Consider the following 20,136-nt stretch of genomic DNA (forward strand, 5'->3'; position numbering starts at 1 on the left):
AGGAGGGAAGGAAGGAAGGAAGGAAGGAAGGAAGGAAGGAAGGAAGGAAGGAAGGAAGGAAGGAAGGAAGGAAGGGGAGAACTGTGGATCTCAGTAGCAGGAAGGAATGTGTGATTTCCATTCCAGATGATGTGAGGACAATCCCCATGGGAATTCAACTAGGTAGAGGTGGCAGTCAGGCTCAGTTTGGAGCATCACTGAACAGGACAAAGGACAAAGGACCTGCAGGCTCTACCTCAGTGGAGAGACAGGGAAGACTTGGAGAGACAGAGGACAAATTCAGCGACAGCTTAATGGGACTGCAGACACCTGGAGGAAGTGGAGACCTGTCTTCCAGTCTTGACTTCAGAAAGATGGACCCTCTTGGAGCCTCTGGCTGTAAAGTGAGCACTGTGCACTCAGACCCCGTGAAATATGCATGAGAGCCTCTGCCAGGCGAGGTTGGGGCACAGGAAGGCCAGAGTAGCTTTTCCACAGCCCTGTTCTCCCATGGCTGGTGGACAAGATGGGCAGGAAACACACACCGTTCAAAAACTGTAAGGTAAGAAGGGGTCAGGCCCCAAAGCAAGCCTCCTGGAGGGGTCAAAGGTCACATCTGCAGGGTGAGATACAGCCAGCAGCAGGCACCAGTCCTGGCCTCCTAGTGACCCTGGTTGATTCCACTTCTGGGCCAACAGCTCTCCCTACAGGGGTAGAGGCAGTGGCAGGGAGCAGCTCTAAAGGCTTCTCCAGGATTTCAGTCGAGCCACATGGGGCTGGATGGTGGTGGAGGAAGGAGGGAATGGCCAGTTCTGAGACACAGGATGGGGCTCAGAGATTGCCCAGCTCAGAGTCCCAGCCCTCACCCTAGCCCTTGCATTACCACACCAGTGAGTGACTTGTTGTCCTGGTGTCACAGATACAGAGGTGGGGTGACATACCATGTGGATGTGGATGCATGGGGTACCAGTGGCAGACTCTGAAGTTGTGTCCACCTATGGGTCTGTGGGATTCCGTATCTCCGTGGTATCTCCGTGGGTAAAATGAAGTCCCCGTCGCTGAGCTGCTCAGCCACAGGGAGAACTGTGTCCTGCATCCAATGCCCTTCCTTTGCAGGTGTGTTTCCCACAACTGCCCCGAGGGAAGGGAACTCTGCCTCACAGATGAGATCTTGACCCAAGTTTCTCTGTGGTTCTGCCCATCCCCATGCAGACAAGACCAGTCTGTTCTGGAGTGGACAGTGCCCTCGGCTTCACCTCTGTCCATGCCAGGCCTGTGGAACAGGGTGGGGTGTGTGGAGACGTGTCCATGGCTGGTGGCTGGCTGTGGGGAAGGCAACAGAGAAGCCTGGTCTCATTATTACTATTCAGGTCAAAGCGCTTCCCTGTGTTTAGACAATTACAGTCCATAATTAGTTGCCATCACAGAGGAACAAGCCCACCGTGGTTTCAAAATCACAGTGACTGCTTTATTTAGCTAAGACAACCACAGCCTAAGAGACCACCACATTCTTCAGGGAGGGGGCGTGCCTGGGCCTTGGCCTCCCAACTGGTTTCACAGCCATACACCCACCCCACCAAACAGCTCATGCAGGACTTCATCTGAGTCCCCACACCCAGTTTCAGCTCTATAGCTTCTCCTGTCCTCTCAGGCTTTGTCCAAAGCCTCCTTCCTTCCTTACACCCCAGCCTGGGAATGCCTCCTTCTCCAGGAGGGACACGCTGCCTGTCTCAGCCCATCACCTCTCCCATCATCCCATCCCATTCCTCTCTATATACTAACAGTTTCACTTGCATGTAGGTCAGAGGGGAGAAAGGGAAGAAGGATTATTGAATAGTGGGGGACAGGATAGCCCGCCACTCCTCATCAGGGAGGAAAAGGGAGCCGGGTCCATTCAATGGAAAGAATTGAGTTGGGTCAGAGGGTCATGCCTTCTTAGGTGCATAGGCAAGGAGGCTGGCACCTGGGATAAAGTGACTGTCTCAGCAATGTCAAGCTAGGACACTGCTCTCCTGTCAAAGGCCACTGGTTAGCCTGACAAAGATGAGATTTCTAGGATTCAGAAGGGGAAGACACTGGACCCCAAGGTGCTGAGGACAGTAATTAGCTCCCCATAAAATGTGAGAGGAAATGTCAGGATTTCTATCTTACAGAGTATTTATGCTCAGTGTATCTCTTCCCAGTGGGCTTTTAGTCAGGAATTTTAGTTAGAAATGGTGCCATTCATATAGGACAGGACTAAGATGGGCCCACCAGCAGCCAGGTGTCACAAGAGGTGACTATAGAAAATCTCCCTGTAGCCTTCTCTCCTAGTTTTGCCTGGTGAAGAGCCTCCTGCTCCAAGACAACCTCCAAGACCGGCCCCCTGTCTTAGTCAGGGTTTCTACCTCTGTGATAAAACACTGTGCCCAAAAGCAACCCCAGGAGAAAAGTGGTCATTAAGCTTACAACTTCCAGGTCAGACTCCATCACTTAGGGAAATCATGGAAGAAGCCTGGAGGCAGGAACTAAAGCAGAGGACACAGAGGAATCTTCTTGCTGACTTATTTATCCTGAGCTGCTCAGCCTGCTTTCTTATAGATCCCAGGACCACTTGCTAGGGGTGATATTGTCCACACTGAGCTGGGCCCTTCCGTATCAATCACTAATCAAGAACAAGCCCCACTGTCTGGCCCAGGAGCCGATGTGATGGGGGGTATTTTCCTAACTGAGATTCCTTCTTCACAAAAGACTCCAGCTTGTGTCAAGTTGACAAAAGCCAGTACATACGCTTATAATTACAGAGTGACTTTATAAACAAGGCTTTCTGCTTTAGACAGTACAAACAGCTACAAGAAAATACCATAGGTTGGGTGGATTGAGCAAAAGAAGTTGATTTCTCCACAGTTCTGGAGGCTGAAAGTCCAGGATCCGAGTCCTAGCACATTGTGTGGAAGACTTGTAGAGAGAGGGCCACCTTCTTTCTCCATCCTCAGGTTCTTCTGTGCAAGAACACATGGAGAGAGCTGGGACATGAGGTGGAATCAAGGCGAGGATCTGAGTGCAATCCTCAGAAAACACCACGTATGCACACACACACACACACACACACACACACACACGTACCTGCACACAAACACAGGCTTCTTGGCATGCATTTCTAATCTCATTCCTGGGAAGGCAAAGAGAGGCAGATCTCCTGGGTTCACTGGGCAGCCAGCCTACTGCAGGAGTGAGTTCCAGGCCAGAGAGAGACTTTGTCTCAAAACTACAGGAAAGATAACATCTGAGGAATTACACTGGAAACTGGCCACTGACCTCTGTGCACATATGCACACATACAATCATACTTGAACACACACACATACATAAAATAAAGAACTGAGAGAGAGAGATAGATAGATAGATAGATAGATAGAGAGAGAGAGAGAGAGAGAGAGAGAGAGAGAGAGAGAGAGAGATTAGGAATTGGTGGATTGGTTGATCTCTGATGTCTCTCTTATAATCCCATCAGATCAGGAGGCCCGGTCCTGATGACATCACTTGATTTAATTACTTCTTTAGCATCCCCATCTACAAATTCTGTCATAGTGAGCTGGAAGACCTATGACTTTGAGGACCACATGACTTCCCCACCCACAGACAGCCCTGCCTCTGTCTTTTTGGTAGAGCCCTCACAGATCTCCTGGCCAGTAGCATCCAAGAAGAGAGTTAGAATTCCACAGAGAGCCTAAGATGCACACAGCTCATCAGAGGTCACAGCCAGTGTGGTAGGAGGGAACAGCTTTCTCCATCATTCTTGCCTCGGGCTTCTGTCCTGCTTCCTAGACCCTTGGGGCCCAGATGTCAGCTGTTTGTCACAGACCCCTACATGGATGAATGGATATGGCTTAAGACACTGATGTTCAACATTCCTCAAAACCAGCCTTGAGGAGCATGGCAGGTGGGTCAGGTATCAGTGTTTACCTCTGGCCTCAACCCCCTGTCTTACAAAGGTCATACTCAACCAGCTTGCTGCTATTCCCAGCATTCACTGGTCCTGTAATCCACTTCCAAGGGAGAAGCAAAAAGCTAGTGTTCATGCTGGCCATTCAGTCCAGCAGAAGCCTGGGAGAAAGAGACCAAAACCGCCTCCCCATGCAGGCAGGGCAAGGCACTGTGGCCAGCTGCCTCCTGCAGAAGCTTGGGCAAGATCTAAAGAGGGCAGGGTCCTGTGAGAAGCTGAGGTATCAGAGCTTGAGCCCATGCCAGCCCAGTTTGCCCTCACTCCGTTGCCTCATCAGGCAGGAAGGGCCCAGGTCCAACCCTGAGGCACCCTGGCTGAAGTTAGCTAGAGTTGGCCTGGGAGTGAGCAGACCTCTGGGAAAGGGCCTTGCTCACCCAAGGTGCCAGGTCCTAAGCCACTCCTAACCCTGAGTGCAGATGGATGACCAAGGTCCGCCCTCATGGGACTGCTGGTGGAACAGACCCGGCCTTCCTCTGATGTCCCCCCAACCAGTTACCCAGCCCTAGAGCTGTCTTCCAACTCAAGAACTTACAGACCTTATACTCTCTCACCTAGGCTGCTCTCTGTGAGCCTAGCAGGATGTTTACAGATTGACTGAGTGCGGCCCCTAGAGCAGAGGCAGAGAGCAGAACTGAGGGATGAACCAATGAGCCAAGAAGAGAGGCAACTGCTGTACCAAAGTGGACCCTTAGCTCCATCAGCCATTCCTCACTCACTCACAGGTGGTTCCTGAGAACCCACTGTGTGCTGGGCATGATGCTAAATGCTGGGAACCCACTGTGTGCTGGGTATGATGCCAAATGCTGACGTGACAAAGTAAACAGGACAAGCCACACAGAATCATCCCACGACAGGAAAGAGGCAGACCTTGGCCAAGCACAAGCTAATTACTGTTATAATTGACTTTGGGGATGGGGGGCTGGCATGATGGCTCGGCACATGAAGATACTTCGCCTTAAGTCAGACAACCTGAGTTTGATCCCCAGGAGAATTGACTCCACTCATTGACTTCCACACACACACCGTGACATGAGCATGGTGAGCAAAATAGATTAAAATGTAAGTTTTTTTTTTAAAGATATATTTTATTTATTATATGTAAGTACACTGTAGCTGTCTTCAGACACCAGAAGAGGGAATCAGGTCACATTATAGATGGTTGTGAGCCACCATGTGGTTGCTGGGATTTGAACTCAGGATCTCCAGAAGAGCAGTCAGTGCTCTTAACCGCTGAGCCATAAGGATAGAATTATCTCTGCAGATTTGGGTTGGGGTTGCCTGTGGGAAGGACATAGAAGCTTGTAGGGAGGGAAATGTTATTTTAGTGGAGACCAGAAGCGGTCTGTAGCAAAGAGATAGAAAAGCGGGACCAGCTTGTCCTGAGACAGTAGATAGTGTGAAACATTCCAGAAGTCTGGAAATCATGTGGTTAGAGCCTAGAGTCCTACAGGTTAGAGGAAGCTGGAGTGAGGTTGGAGGAGAAGCAGGGCTTCCAGCCATGAAGAACCAGTAGCTCGGAAATCTGAGGGGAGCCTCTGCAAAGGAGGTCTCTGCTCTAGGACTTGGCTTAAGCTTCTCTTGGAAAGAAAGACGCACACTGAAACATGTTCTTGCAAGCCACTAGAGCAGATTCAAGTCATATTTGAGGAGCTACAACATCCTCCCTCTCAGAGTCTCCTTTCACATCCATGGAAGGCACACTGGGTAGGTGTCCTTAGCCACACCCTGCAGAAGATGATACTGAGGCTTAGTAAAATTATATAACTTGGGGAGATGGCTCAGTCAGCAAAGTGCTCACCATGCAAGTGTGAGGACCTGGGTTCAATCCTCAGGACCCACGTTAAACAAACAAGCAGCAAACAGGCAGAAACACATTCCTGTGGTATCAGCACTGTAGAGGCAGAGTCAAGAGGGCCCTGGGGCTTGCTGGGTAGCCAGCCTAGCTCAGTCAGTAAGCTCCAGGTTCAGTGAGAGACCCTGCCTCAAAAAATAAGGCGGGGAGCAATAGAGGTAGACAGCTGGCTAGCCTTTCCATGTGTACCCAAACATAAGTGTACACACACACACACACACACACACACACACACGTACACGTACACACTTATGTACACACACTAAAACACCCAACTTACCCAAAACTTATCTGCACAGTTTTCTGTTCAAGATCCCATGGTGGCCCCATGAAGAGACAAGGATGGTGGTGAAGTGACCTCGGAAGGAGACTTAGTGTAGATAGCTACAAACATAGTTGGGAATAACTAAGAATAACAAACAGCATGTCGTCACCAAACCATGTGGGCTGTGTCTGCCTTCCCTGAACCGCCTGCTATAGATGAAGGCATAGAGAGAGCAACAAACAGTAGACAAAGGGAAATCAATGACTAGAATAATTGATCTTTTTCCATATCGCAAGACTTCAGCTGTCCTTAAGTCATTAGAGGTGGTTCTAACTAACCTCAGAGTCTAAACTCTATTAGGTAATTGAACAAAAGGTTTTTCTCTTGCTGTGCTTTGTGTAAATGCCCCCCCCCAAGGCCCCTGTGGCAAAGGTTTGGTCCCAGTCATCACTCTACTGGGAAGTGGCAGAGTCTTTAAGAGTGAGACCTAGTGGAAGGAAAGTAGTCACTGAATAAGTACATTCTAAGAGATTTGTGGAACCTTGGTCTCCTCTTCTTTCTTTCCCATTGCTTCCTGGATGACGTGAGGTGAACAGAAAGCTCTGACACATGCTCTTCACATGACATCCTATTTCAACACAGGCTCAATGCAACCCAACCTACAATGTACAGAGAAAGTTATGAAACCATGAGCCAAAGAAACTTTTTCTCCTAATAAGCTGACTGTGCTGGGTTATTGTGTTACAGTAACAGACTGCTAGCTAACACAGATTTCTCATTAGAAATGTTCAGTATTTCAGTGTCCATTACAACTTAAGTTTAAATGGTGATAAATAAGAATATGACTAGGAAGGACTGGAGATGTAGTTCAGTTGCTAGAGTGATTGCCTAGAACATACAAATCCATGGGATAGAAACTATCCCCCCCCCAGTACCACATAAAAATAGCTAGGCATGGTAATATATACCTGTAATCCCAGCACTCAGGAGATAGAGGCATGAGGATCAGAACTTCAAGGCCATCTTAGCTACGTATTAAATTTGAGGCTAGCCTGAGATACATTAGACCTTATCTCAAAAAAGGTATATGCATGCATATTTATATATATGCAAATGAAACCATATATGTATTATCCTAGTTACTTTTCTATTTATGTGACAAAACTATGATGGAGGCAACTCATAAAGGAAACCATTTAATTTGAAGGTTCATGGTTCTAGAAGGCTAAAGCCCATGATCACCATGGCAACAGGCAGGTATGACAATGGAGCAGCAACTGAGAGTTACATCCAATCCACAAGCAAGAGCAAAGAGAGAGAACTAACTGGGAATGGCGCAAGTTTTTGAACCTCAAAGCCCAACTCCAGTAATACACATCCTTCAACAAGGAAGGGCACGCCTTCTAATCCTTCCCAAACAGTTCCACCAAGGGTGACCAAGCATTCACGAATATGAGCCTTTGGGGGCCATTTTCATTCAAACCGCATTTATACCTATACTTATATTTATACTTATATATATATATATATATATATATATATATATATATATATATATATATATCATATACATATGCATGCATGTATACATATTCATATACATATATATCATATACATATACATGCATGTATACAAAATATACATGTATCATATACATACACATGCACATATGCATATATATACACAGCTTATCTCAAACAATTATATATATACATATATACATACATGTATATGGCCTAGATCATAAACACAGCTATTCAAGATGTATCCTTTTCATTCCTTCTATTGAGCCCATGCATGGTCTTGAGCTGTCACTAGCTGGGCCTGTGCCTCCACCCAATCACGAACCTACAATCATTGCTGATATCCAAAGGCCAACATGGGGTCAAACCTGTAAGGAAACACAGAAGACAGAAAATGCTTTGAAGGGAACCTCTCCTCACAGGCCGATTAAGGCAGAGCCAGGCAGCCTGGGGGTGGGGCGCATTTGCCCTTGCACTGTGAAATATGGAATGTGGAATGGCACTCATGCAGAATCCGGCTGCCAGAACTTCTGTGCACAGTCACCGGGAAACTGCAATGAAAAAAACCCGAACCCTCAACCCATGGCAAATTAGTCATTCAACGAATTGATCATTTGGGAAATTGGCTTTTAGCAAATTGATTTGGGGTGTCTAGGCCTCACTCCTGGAAGGCAATTCGGCAGTCAATAGAGTGTGCAGAGCCTGGAAGACAGGGGCGCTCCTGGGAAGGAGGCCTCCCTGCTGCCTCCCTCAAAAGATCTCTGGACTTAAGCAGCAGGAGCACAGGCCAGGACGCCTGAGAGGTCTAGAGATGGCGGCACCTTGGCCCCTGAAGGCTCCTGTCCACCCCCAATCAGCTATCAGAGTCCTACAGTATAGCCTCAGGAGCTCTAATCAGGGCTTGCTGGGGTCTCCACCGCTACAAACATGTGCAGAAAGCTGAGGCTTAGAAGTGAGAGACCACTCTTCTACCCCATCTTACAAGTAGAGTCAACAGGTCATGCATGACCCACCCTGGAGGCCCTCAACCTTCTCCCACACCCAGGGGCCACTGCGAACATCAGTGAGTCCCTTTCCTGATGGCTCTCTGGCTCAGCCAGGATCCTACCCTCAGGAGGTCCCTCGGGAGCATCACCACATGAAGGACCCAGATGATGGGACTCACTGTGGAAAGGAAGCTGAGGCGCAGAGCTGCAGACTGTGAGTGACCCCCACTAACAGATTCCGAGGCATCCTCCTTACTTGGAAGATATACGCAAAAGCCTTTTTTCTTTTCTTTTCTTTTTGAGACAAGGTTTCATGTAGCTTGGAACAGCCTTAAACTAACTACACAGTTCAAGTATGACTTTGACTTCTGATCTTCCTGACTTTACTTCCTGAATTCTGGGTTGACAGACATGTGCCACCAAGCACAGTTTTTGAAGCGAGGATGGAATCCAAGGCTTTGTTCTGCTGAGCAAGCACTGGACCAACTGAGCTACAGCCCAGGCATTTAAAAAAAAAAAAAAACTACATAAGTGAATTTACACTGAAACATCTCTGTGCTCTGTATTTTTTTACTTATTAAATTATGCTTTTCCAACAGCTACAACAAAACACAATACATTAGCACTTATTATCATTAGTAATTATTTTTGATATATAGCATCATTATGGTGCCTATGGTATGCATATTCCTATTAAAGGATATTTTAGTTGTTTTGAGGGGTTTTGTGTTATGTATATTGTTCCTTAAAATATTTCCAAAGAATTGGTCTCGAGAGTTTTGTGGATCCCTCAGTTTGCTAATGCTGCAGACAAGCTTTTCCATCCAATGTAACCAAGCACAGCTAATCGCTTTAAGCAACTCCAAGTTTCTGTTTTCAGGTTAGCCATTCTCCTCATTCACACATGCACATGAGCATGCACACATGCACACACACACACATGCACATGTGCACACACGCACAAGCACAACACACACACACACACACACACACACACACACACACACACACACCAGAAACCTTAAGCTTCGAGAATTGTACGACCTCAGCCAATTTACAAACGGCAGCAGGAAATGGACCCTGAAATCATTTATGAGCCGTTAAACTTGCCAAGTTCAATCTGTGAAACCGGTGACTCCAGAGCAGTGGCTCTCAACCTTCCTAATGGCCTTCCCCTTTAACACAGTTCTTCATGCTGTGGTGACCCCAGCCAGAAAACTACTTTCATTGCTACTTCTTAACAGTAACAGTTGCTCCTGTCATGAGTTGTAAATATCTGTATTTTCTGAGTCTTAAGTGACACCTTTCAAAGGGTCATTCTACCCCAAAGGGGTCAAGACCCACAGGTTGAGAACCACCGACCTAGATCCTTTGCCTCACAAATCTGAACCTCTACAGAGATGCCTGCTGGGAGATGGTGGGGGACATCTGTGTGGGACCCTGCACTTGAACAGTGCCCACCGTGCTCCTCCAGATCACTATAGTGCCCAGAGCTATTGAGATCACTCAGCAGGGCCTCTACTGGAAAAATCATTGACCCCCATGCTCTATCAGACTAGAACCAGTCACCAGGCTTCCTCTCCCCCCACCCCACCCCCAATGCTTGCAAGTCAGAGATCCAGAATTCTCTGGGTTCTACTTCCATGTACTATGACAGAAAAAGAGAATCTGCCCATCTTCATAGGCTAAGAGTCCTCATTCCAATCTGAAAGGGGATGAGCTAGGGATATATGGATATATATATATATATATATATATATATCTCCCAGGATGACCAATGGATACCACAGATACAATGTGGGAGATACTGAGACCAGAGAGCTGAGAGCCCGTGACAATTAAGGCCAGTCCCCAAGCCTGCAGCTAAGGCTCTCTGTGCCCCTCCTCTGAGCCAAGCTTAAAGTAGCCTTGAGGTCACAGGCAGCAGAGACACACAGTCCTCCCTCCCTTCAGAGAACCCACAGTCCAGCAGATAGGTAGACAACCAGGTGACCACAAGGGACAAAGGGCCCAGGGTAAGGCAGAGGCTTTTCAGCCCATTGTCATAGCTTTAATGTGAAATGTCCCCTACAGTTGCATATATCTAAATAGTTGGTCCCCATTGGTGGCACTGAGTAGAGGAGGTGTGTAGGCTTTTATGGTAGGACTGACTGGAGAGCTACCTTGAAGGTGGTGTCCACTCTGGTTTTGGCCTGACCACTCTGTTTTCTGTCCCACTGAGCTATGTGGAACTGCTAGGACTCGCTTCTGGAAACTCAAGCCAAAATAAACTCTCCCTGGGGTTATTTCTGTCAGCTCTCATGTTACAGCAAAGTAGCTAACCTTCCCAGATTTCTCCTCAAACTGCAGAGGCCAAGACAGAACAGATGAAAAACAGCACAGTTGAAGCAGTGTGCAGGAGGATGTCTAAGGGTCAGAGCCCAAGGGTCAGAGCCCAGAAGTTTCTGGAACTTACCTCTTCCCTTTGCTTGCTGGTCGGTTTGTCACTGCCTGATGTGTTCATGTTCCTTGGTTGATGATGAAACCCCCAGAGAGAGGGGCAGGAGAGAATTAGTCTTCCTGTGGTATCTAGAGCGACGCTAGTTTCCTCTCCCCAGATCGGCTCAGGGTCACAGGAGCCCACCACAGCCACCATGATGGGCTGGGGGTCGGCAGTTAGTGAGGAAACTACACCAAATTCCCAAAAGGAATAAAAACTCAAAGACACTAGCAGGAACTGGAGGTGAAGCTGGCTCCTAGACTCTACCCTTTTCCCCATGCCCACTGGTGCTACCCTACAGCTAAGCCTAGAACAGACACCCTTCCGGGTTCCAGCTCGTGGCACTGTTTGGAAACATCGGAAGCCTTAGGGCCTAGCCTAGACGTCAGTCACAGAGGGAGGTGGAGGGCTAAGGCAGCTAGCTCACCTACTGAACCTCACCAGCTCAGTCAGACCCAGCCTGAAGCTGTAGGGACAACGGGAAGAAATGCCCATACATCACACCCACTTTGTCTTCCCTAGGTACACTGGCAAGCAGTGAGTCTTATGTCACAGATGGGGAAATGGATCTCATCAAAAGTTAGTTCATCCACTGTGATTAACCCAGGCCCTTCATATCCATAAACAGGGACTGTCCTGTTGACAATCTGCCACAGTTGCTCTATGCCCCTTACTGTTCTTCTTAGGACTGCGAGTAACATTAGCTCATGCGTCATTACTGCCAGATAACAGGGGAGGCTGCCTCTGCACCCCTTCTCCCCAAAACAGAAGGGGAAATCCCAAGCATCCCAGAGGCTAACCTCAGTTCAAGTGGCATCCTCCCAAGAGGGCGCTGATACCTGCTGACCCTGCAGAAAGTGAGGTAGGGATAAGACAGCCAAAGATAAGCTCTTATTATAAAGGCTGTCTACTGCTCTTGTCTGAACACTTAGCACAGTGTGACCACAGCCCCTGGGGGATGCTTTGTCACTCTCTGTCAAAGGAATGTGGGAGTGAATGAACAGACAAGGAGAATCTCCTCCACATCCCACTTTCTGCTTTCTTGTCTTCACACTGCCTTTGAATCCATCATCCCACACGATGTGTGGGACACCTCTGTGATTATAATATTGGAAGCCCTGCTCTGTAGGTAGGGAAACTGAGGCCCAGAGAGACAGTTGCAATAGTCTGTCCATCCTCCTGCCTGGTCAATACTGCCTTCAGCTAGAGCTCCTATCTGCCCAGTCCTGAAAGAGAGGTGTTTGCTGCCATAGCATAGCATACAGAGCCCTTAGGTTCCTACTCTCCACAGGAAAGCCCCCAGGGCAAAAGGAATCCACAGCAGCCAGAGAGGATCCATGCCACTCCAAGTGAGTCTCACATCTTTCCCAGGTAGGGTCATAATTTCCAGATTCACAAGAACTGAAAACTCCCATCCATTGCTTTTCTCGTTCTGACTCACTCTGCGGGTAGAGAGAGAGATGGAAGAGGTGAGACACCAATCACCCTTAAAAACAAAAGTTTCGGGTCAGGGAAATGGCTCAGTGAGCAAAGGGGCCTGCCACCAAACCTGACAACCTGAGACCCATCCCCAGAACTCTCACGATGGAAGCTAAACAGACTCTCAAACGTTGCCCTCCAACCTCTGTGTGTGCACGTGTGGATGCATACACACAGCAAATAAATGTTATTTTTTTTAAAAAAAATGACTTCTTCAGTCCCGTTTGAACTAGCATGATCTTTCGAGTCAAACATCTGCCAACTGTAGGAGTTCAGCTGAGTCTGCTTGCAAAAGATCATCATGGCTGGGCTTGTCTCCTGTTGACAGTCCTTTGTAGGGGTGAGTAGGAGGATCATGGGACCCTTACCTGTGTATATCCCCACTCTTCCCACCCTCCTCCCTGTCACCCTCCCAGGATATCTCCATGTCATCCTGTCTTCTTGACTACCTCCTCTTTCCCTGAACCAAGGCAACAGCTCCTGTCTGTCCCCACGCCTCCTCCAGGCTTGCTTTAGCCTGGACCACAAGGTGCTCTATGACCAAATCCCACCTAGTCTCCGGCTTCATCTCTACCCTGGTGCCTTCACTCTAGAAACTCCAAACATATCCAGCCACAGACAGGCCACTCTTCCCATACCTGCCCAGTTATATGCTCTCTCATGACCTGACCCTTCTCAGAAGGGCCTCTCACCTGGGGGCCTCTCAGCCCTAACTCAAAGAGACCAGGTACCAACCTCCAGCCCCCAACCCCTGCCCCACTCCCAGGCAGGGCCAGGCCCTTTCCACTGGCTCCATTAGAGCCAGTTCAGGCCACTTACTCACAAGTTTTATGCCCACTAATTCCCAGCCCCACGGGGACCATGCTCAGTTCATCTCCATATGTCTCATCCCTGGGGGCCTATGTAAATAACCAGATGCAGGGTGGGCCTAGTGGTATAATAAGACACTCCACAAGGACTGAAGATGCCTCCAGTGAGGAAGAGGAGCCTGTGAAGAAGTTGGAGCCTCAGGAGTTAGCTATCCCAGAGGAGGGACAACAAGGTCATTCCAAAAAGAAGTACCCCACAGCTGAGTGCCAAGGGACAGTTCCATGCCCCACCCACCCAATTCATCCCTAGGTGACTGCCCACAGATCACACCTGACATTCTGGAGGACAGACCTTCTGCCCATGTGAGAGGAGCCACAACCAGGAAGTGAAGGACAGTGACCTACAGAAGGCAGATAGGGAGTGTGGGAAATTTCGTGTCACTGACAACCTCTCTTCCTAGAGAGTCAAGCAGGGCTAGAGGTGACAGATTTCACCTGACCTTGGTCTTGTGTGATCATGACCACATGCCAACCCCGAAGGAGATCAAGCAGGGGCAGAGGCTGGAACGACTCCTGGCAGAATAGCACAGCCAGCTAACAACTCTCAGAGTCTGTTTCCTTCCCATCCCTTCCCCAAGGCCAAAGTCCCTCCCTGTGCCTGGTCCTCAACACATGGACCTCGAGGTACAAGGACCAGATGGGAACCCAAGATCACCTGAGCCTAAGCCCCTTTTACAGAGAGGGAAACCGAAGCTCTGGAAAGGAAAGGCTCAGCAGAACACACACGCGGCGCTGGAACGAAACGCCGGTTCAAAGCAGAGCAAGGATGAAGCTCTCCATCCCACACCACCCCTGCATCACCCCACCCCCAGGCGCATCTGTCCGTGAAAACTGTTACTGTCAGTCGCCGCCCTCCCCAACCTCCGTCCTTCCCTTCTTCCTGAAACCAGAACCTTGTGCAGAGGTGGGAGCAGGGCAGGCAGTGTGATGGTGAAACTCAAGGTACTGGAGAGAAGAAGCCTGGGGGCAGCCTCATCACTCTGGGCCAGGCAGCCTGGCTGCTGGTACACTGTGCCCTGCTGTGCTTTGTCCTGGCTCCTAGCTTGCTCTCCCAGGTTTGATTCACGGCAGTGAAATGCAGAGCTGACCGAGAGAAAAAGCACCTACTCATATAAGACCCACTCCTGAGAAGCCAAGGCATGCCACACCCCCAGGTCCTGGTCCCAGGTGCTCTCTGTAGCCCACGGATGTAGTCGGCCTTGTACAACCACATGAAACTACAGTTAAAGGCACAGCAGCAATCCTGAGCTCTCCCTGTTTACGACAGAGTACCACCTCCTACAGCAGCCGCACCACCTTCGCCCACACATGCCTGATGCCACCAAAACAGGCTGTCACAGCAGAGACAGGCCTCTGGTGCCCTCTACTGTTTGACACTCCTGCACCATAGCTGGGGGATGGCACCAAGGCTGGCAGGGGAGCCTGGGGGACACCACCTGTCCCCATTAGGTTGTCCAAGTTTATAAGAGCCCCTCCATCCATTTTCCAAGGGGATCCAGAAAAGCATGATACCGCTGCCAGGGGTAGATCAGTAGGGTGTGTCTTGTTGACAGACCACCTAGAGGAATGGCTTGCATTGGCAAGGCCCTGCTAGTGAGCCAGCATGGTGGTGCATATCTGTAATCCAGCATGGTAGTGCACATCTGTAATCCCACACGCAGAGAGGCTGAGCCAGGAGGATCCCAAGTTCCAGCCAGTCTGCGATGCCGAGGGAGACCCTGCTCAGAAAAGAGCTGTTAGTAAGACAGGGCTGTCTTACCATCAGAGGCTACTTCCAATGTCCCCAACTTGAAGTTCAAGGTCAGCACTACTCACAAGGACAATAGCCTCCCTAATTCTGCCCTAGTCAGGGTCCCAAAGAGTCACAGAATATAGAAGTAAAATAGCTAGAGATGTGTGGCTAGGTATGGAGAGCCACACACAAAGACACATGCCTCTCTCTCTCTCTCTCTCTCTCTCTCTCTCTCTCTCTCTCTCTNTGTGTGTGTGTGTGTGTGTGTGTGTGTGTGTGTGTGTGTGTGTGTGTACACACGTGTGCATGTGCACATGTGTGTGTACGTGGATATACATATAAAGAGAAAGAAGGAGGTCAAAAGGGAGAAGGGAGACTGTTGTGAATGGTCCCCTGTCCGCTGTCTGCAGAGCTGGCCAGTGCCTAAAGCTTTCAGGATGAGATGACATAGCCGGGAGTGCCTAACCCCCCTGACAGCACGTGCAGGCCAGAATATCTGGGAATTTGGTCCAAGACAAAACTTTAAACTTACTCAAAATAGTATGAGGTGGGCTCTGTTGCAATTTTTGTAACTTGAGTGCATGATTCTCAAACACGAACTCTGTAGATGATGTCATTGTGCCTGCTGCCACTCAAAATAAGCATAGGCCTGGTCTAGCAATGCCTGGGCCATGGGTAGGATGTCCCTGGATTTAAGTGCCGCTCAAGACAGCTCTTCATCAACCAATATGCCCCCCAGAGAAGCCAAAGAGAGGGGCTCCCGTGCTACAGATCATGGTCTCTAGTTCAACTTCACAACATGAGCCTGGAAATCCACTGGGTTTCTGTCACCTAGACAGAAACAAACAATGGGCTTGATCAATGTAAATGTTAGTCTCCGTCATAAAGTACTCTGACTGCGATACCTTGTCTGGGGTCTGACTAAGCCACGAGTCACCGTAACATATGCAAGTGGACATGTGACATCAGCCACCGCACTCCTCATGGGCTTTGTGTGTCCGCCAAGCACGTGCTGGTAACCGCTTAGCCCAAAGCATCAGCTCTGCACCAGATCATGGGAAATCTTGTGCATGTCACGCATGTCTCTATTCTTCCACAGTCTTTGTTAACCTGGGGCTTCCGGGTCCAAAGGGTCAGCCTTATCAGGTGTATTGGCTGATTACTTCTCTTGCTTCTGTGCCTCAACGCCTGGCAAAAGCAACTTAAGGGGAAAGGGTTTGTTCCGGCTCACAGTTTGAGTGTGCGGCCCGTTGCAGCAGAGAAGGCATGGGGGTGGGAGCTTGAGGCAGCTGGCCACGTTGTACCCACGGTAGTCAGGAAGGAGATGTGATGTGCTACTGTCGTTCAGCTCACTTCCTCCTTCTCTCCAGTCCCTGAAATGTGCATCCAAGTCAAGGGGACTATATCCATCTCAGAGAATCCAGTCTGGATCCTCCCAGGTACGCCTTGTCCCCTAGGTGACTGTAGATTCTGCAAGGTGACAGTCAACATAAGCCATCAGGACTGGGGAGATGGCTCAGTGCATGAATCATTCAGATGCCCATGTAAAAGCCAGGAAGGCATGGCAGCTCCACCCTGTAATTCCAGAATTTGTATGGCAGGGGAATCTCAGAGCAAGCCATAGCTCAAATACCCAATCAGAGAGCCCTAGGTTCGATTGGCAGGCCCTACCTCCATGAATAAAATAGAAAACAATCAAGGAAGACACTTCAATCTCCAGCAGCCACACATATGTGCTTGTACATGTAACACATATGCACACGTGACTATACACATGGGAAACCCATATATACAAGTCTGGCGTACATATTACACACACTTATCCATGAAAGAAAAAAAAATCACACTCATTACCACATTATGTTCATGTCTGGTTAGGTCCAGTGGGTATCACAGAATATGATCTTGGAGATGCCAAGCCTAAGCTTTAACCTCCCCCACAACGCTCACAAGCAAGGGCCCTGGATGAGGACTGCCCAGCTGAACCCACTGGCCCTGCAGCAGGAGTGTGCAGTGCCCACAGTGTGGGCTCAGCAAGGCAGAGCAGAACGAGCTGCATGGTGCCTGCCGTGAGTGAGACACCCCATCATTTTTATAATGATGATTTTATTGCTTTTTTACACACAATTAAAACTCACTAATTCAGATACCTATCAGAGAGGGCAGTCAGTGGCTGCAAAGTCCACATTAAGAAATAATTTAAAAATAATGTCATTTTATTACTTTAAAATATATTACTTCATCCAGGCTAATAAAGTGTTGCCTAGTGAGCCCTCGGGGGACTTACGTTAATGAACAAATAAGAGCAATTTGAGGATAGTCTATCAATTATTAGTGTGGAAAAGGGTGTCTCAGTTTGAAAATGCATTCAAACTGTGTTTCCCTCTGTGGATTAAGGGCTTCTCCTATAAATAGTATAAATGCAATTCTTTAAAGGTTTATTTATGTTCTGCATGTGTGCAGGTGCCTAATGTGGCCAGAAGAGGACATCAGCTCTCGATCGGGGGGGGGGGGGGGGACCGAACTCACTCTTCTGCAAACCAGCCGCGCATTCTTAACTGCTGAGCCATCTCTCCAGTCCCCACTGCAATGCATCTTAGTCAGTCAAACACTCCTGCTCGCATGGAGAACATTCCAGGCCTCTTCAGGGCAGGCCGGATCAGACTCTTGAAATCAGCAGAGTGCCGCTAAGATGCCTTGCTGAGTTAGAGCCTCACTTCGCGGTCTTTCTTGCTCTTAGAAGCCTGCTGCAGTGTGGTCACCTTGAGCCGTAGCTCCCAGAGCAGGGTCTGTTTCCTTCAGAGGATGAGGAAGCGACAGCTAGGTCCTGAGACTTTGGATGCAGCCAGGGTGGGCAAGCCCCTTACCTTCTCTGAGGTACAGTAAAGTGGAAACCCTAACAGCTGATGTGTCTAAAGTGCCTGAAATCCCTGGCCCAGCCAGTAAGCAGCCCTTGTGGAGGGAGGGCAGGCACCAAGTTAAACATGAGTCAGCAGAGCAAGGCCTGGTCGCAATCTCCTAATCACAGCAATGCAGTTAGGAATGGTGAAGTTATTATTCTGGGTGCTGGGCCAGACCTTGGGTGAACAATGGAAAGAAAGTTGTCCACAGATAGACTGTGATTTCAAGACAAGAGTCTAAAATTACTTCCGAGGTCATTAACAATGAAAACAACTTGCTTTTCTCAGGAACAGTCAGACTCCTTCACACCCTCTCCTCTGAGGCTATTTGTATATGAGGAAGTTTTCACGGTGGGAGAGGGAGCAGGGGGGTAGGGGGGCAGGGGGCAGGCGGGCAGGGAAGTCTGCCTCTTCCTCCTGGTATTCAAGTTCAAGGTGATTTGCTCTGCAGAGAAGCACAGGCCTAGAATTAGCACGGGCCCCATGAAAAAACCTTCCCTGAGGCGAGGTTTGTGGTAAATCCTGGATTACAGAGAGAGAGAGAGAGAGAGAGAGAGAGAGAGAGAGAGAGAGAGAGGAAGAAGAAGGAGGAGGAGGAGGAAGAGGAGGAGGAGGAGGAAGAGGAGGGGGAAGAAGAGGAAGAGGAGGAAGAGGGTGAGCCCCCTCTATGAGGGAGGCTATCCTGGGGGTCTGGGGAGTCTAGGATGTGATAGTTCTTTCTCCCTCATGTTCGCAGGTGTGCCCTATTCATGTGTACCTGTGTGTGGGTATGCCAGCACATACAGAGGCCAAAGATCAATATCAGAAGTCTTCCAGCACATTTGTATGTGCGCGTTTATTTATTTGTTGTTTGTTTATTTGCTTGTTTAGGACAAGATTTCTCTTAAGTATAGCTAATTTAGCAAGACCAGATGGCCAACAAGCCCCAGATGCCTCCTGTCTCTGTTTCCCAAGTGCTGGGGTCAAGGGGTTGTGCTACCACACCCAGACTTCCACGTGGTGTTGGGGATCCCAGCTCAGGTCCTCATGCTTGTGTGGCAAGCCCTTTCCCTACTGAGCCCTCCCCCCAGCCCTTGGCATCAACCATCTCTTACTGAGCAGTTAGCACTGGTCAGGAATGACATCTCCTATGTATCTTGGGGACATCCAGCTCAGAGGATCCTACTATGACACCCCATCCCAGGTTCTCAAGGGAAGGGAACTGAGTCCCAGGAGGCAGGATACTTGTTCAAGGTCATGATGCTAGGGCCAGCACAGTGTGTCAGAGACTCTAAGAGATGTTCTTTCCCAACACAGCCCACTCAGAGTCCAGTCAGTTTGCATATATGATAAAGACCACGATCCCTGGTCCCAACAAAGCACAGAATACACAAAATAGACTGGGTGAAGAAGAATCTCCCACAGGGCCTTGGAAGATACATAGCAACCACTTACCTCTGCTAGATGACCTTACTGTTAATCAGTCACCTAAATAGAGAAGAAGAGCTGTTCTAAGGGGACAGCTCTAAGGATTGGTGACATTGTCAAGTCCTCCAGGAAGCCTCTATGTCCTGCTCCAAAAAGGGTGAGAGAGGATAGAGAAACTGGCCCTCCAACAGTTGAATGAGATCACTTGAAGCAGATGTTTAAGTTGCTTTCTTTATCAGCGACCCAGCAATGTAAGGAAGAGAATTTATTTTGGCTCACAGTTTGAGAACCCATCATGGGAGGAAAGGAAGAGCTGCAGGGGGTTGAAGCGGCTGGTTACATTGTATCCAGTTGGAAAGCAGACAGAGGCTGGTGCTTAGCTTATGGATTCCTTTTGAACATTGCCCAGGACTTCAGAACTAAAGGTGGAAATTAGCACCTTATTTAACCCAATCTACAGATTCCTTCACAGGCACACCCAGTGGTGATTCATGGTGATTAATGGTGTCAACTTGTTGTCAAGTTGACACCATTAACCAGCATACCAGCCCAAACTGTTTTCGACTGCTTCCAGCTTTCCTTGGGCTGGGCACTGGCTCAGAAAAGGATGCCATGGTAACTGCTCACCCCTGCCCAAGACCTATCTACCAGCTCCTTGGTGCTTGGTTTAGCCCAATCC

Source organism: Mus pahari, chromosome 10 (genome assembly GCF_900095145.1).
Source record: "Mus pahari chromosome 10, PAHARI_EIJ_v1.1, whole genome shotgun sequence".
Taxonomy (NCBI): domain Eukaryota; kingdom Metazoa; phylum Chordata; class Mammalia; order Rodentia; family Muridae; genus Mus; species Mus pahari.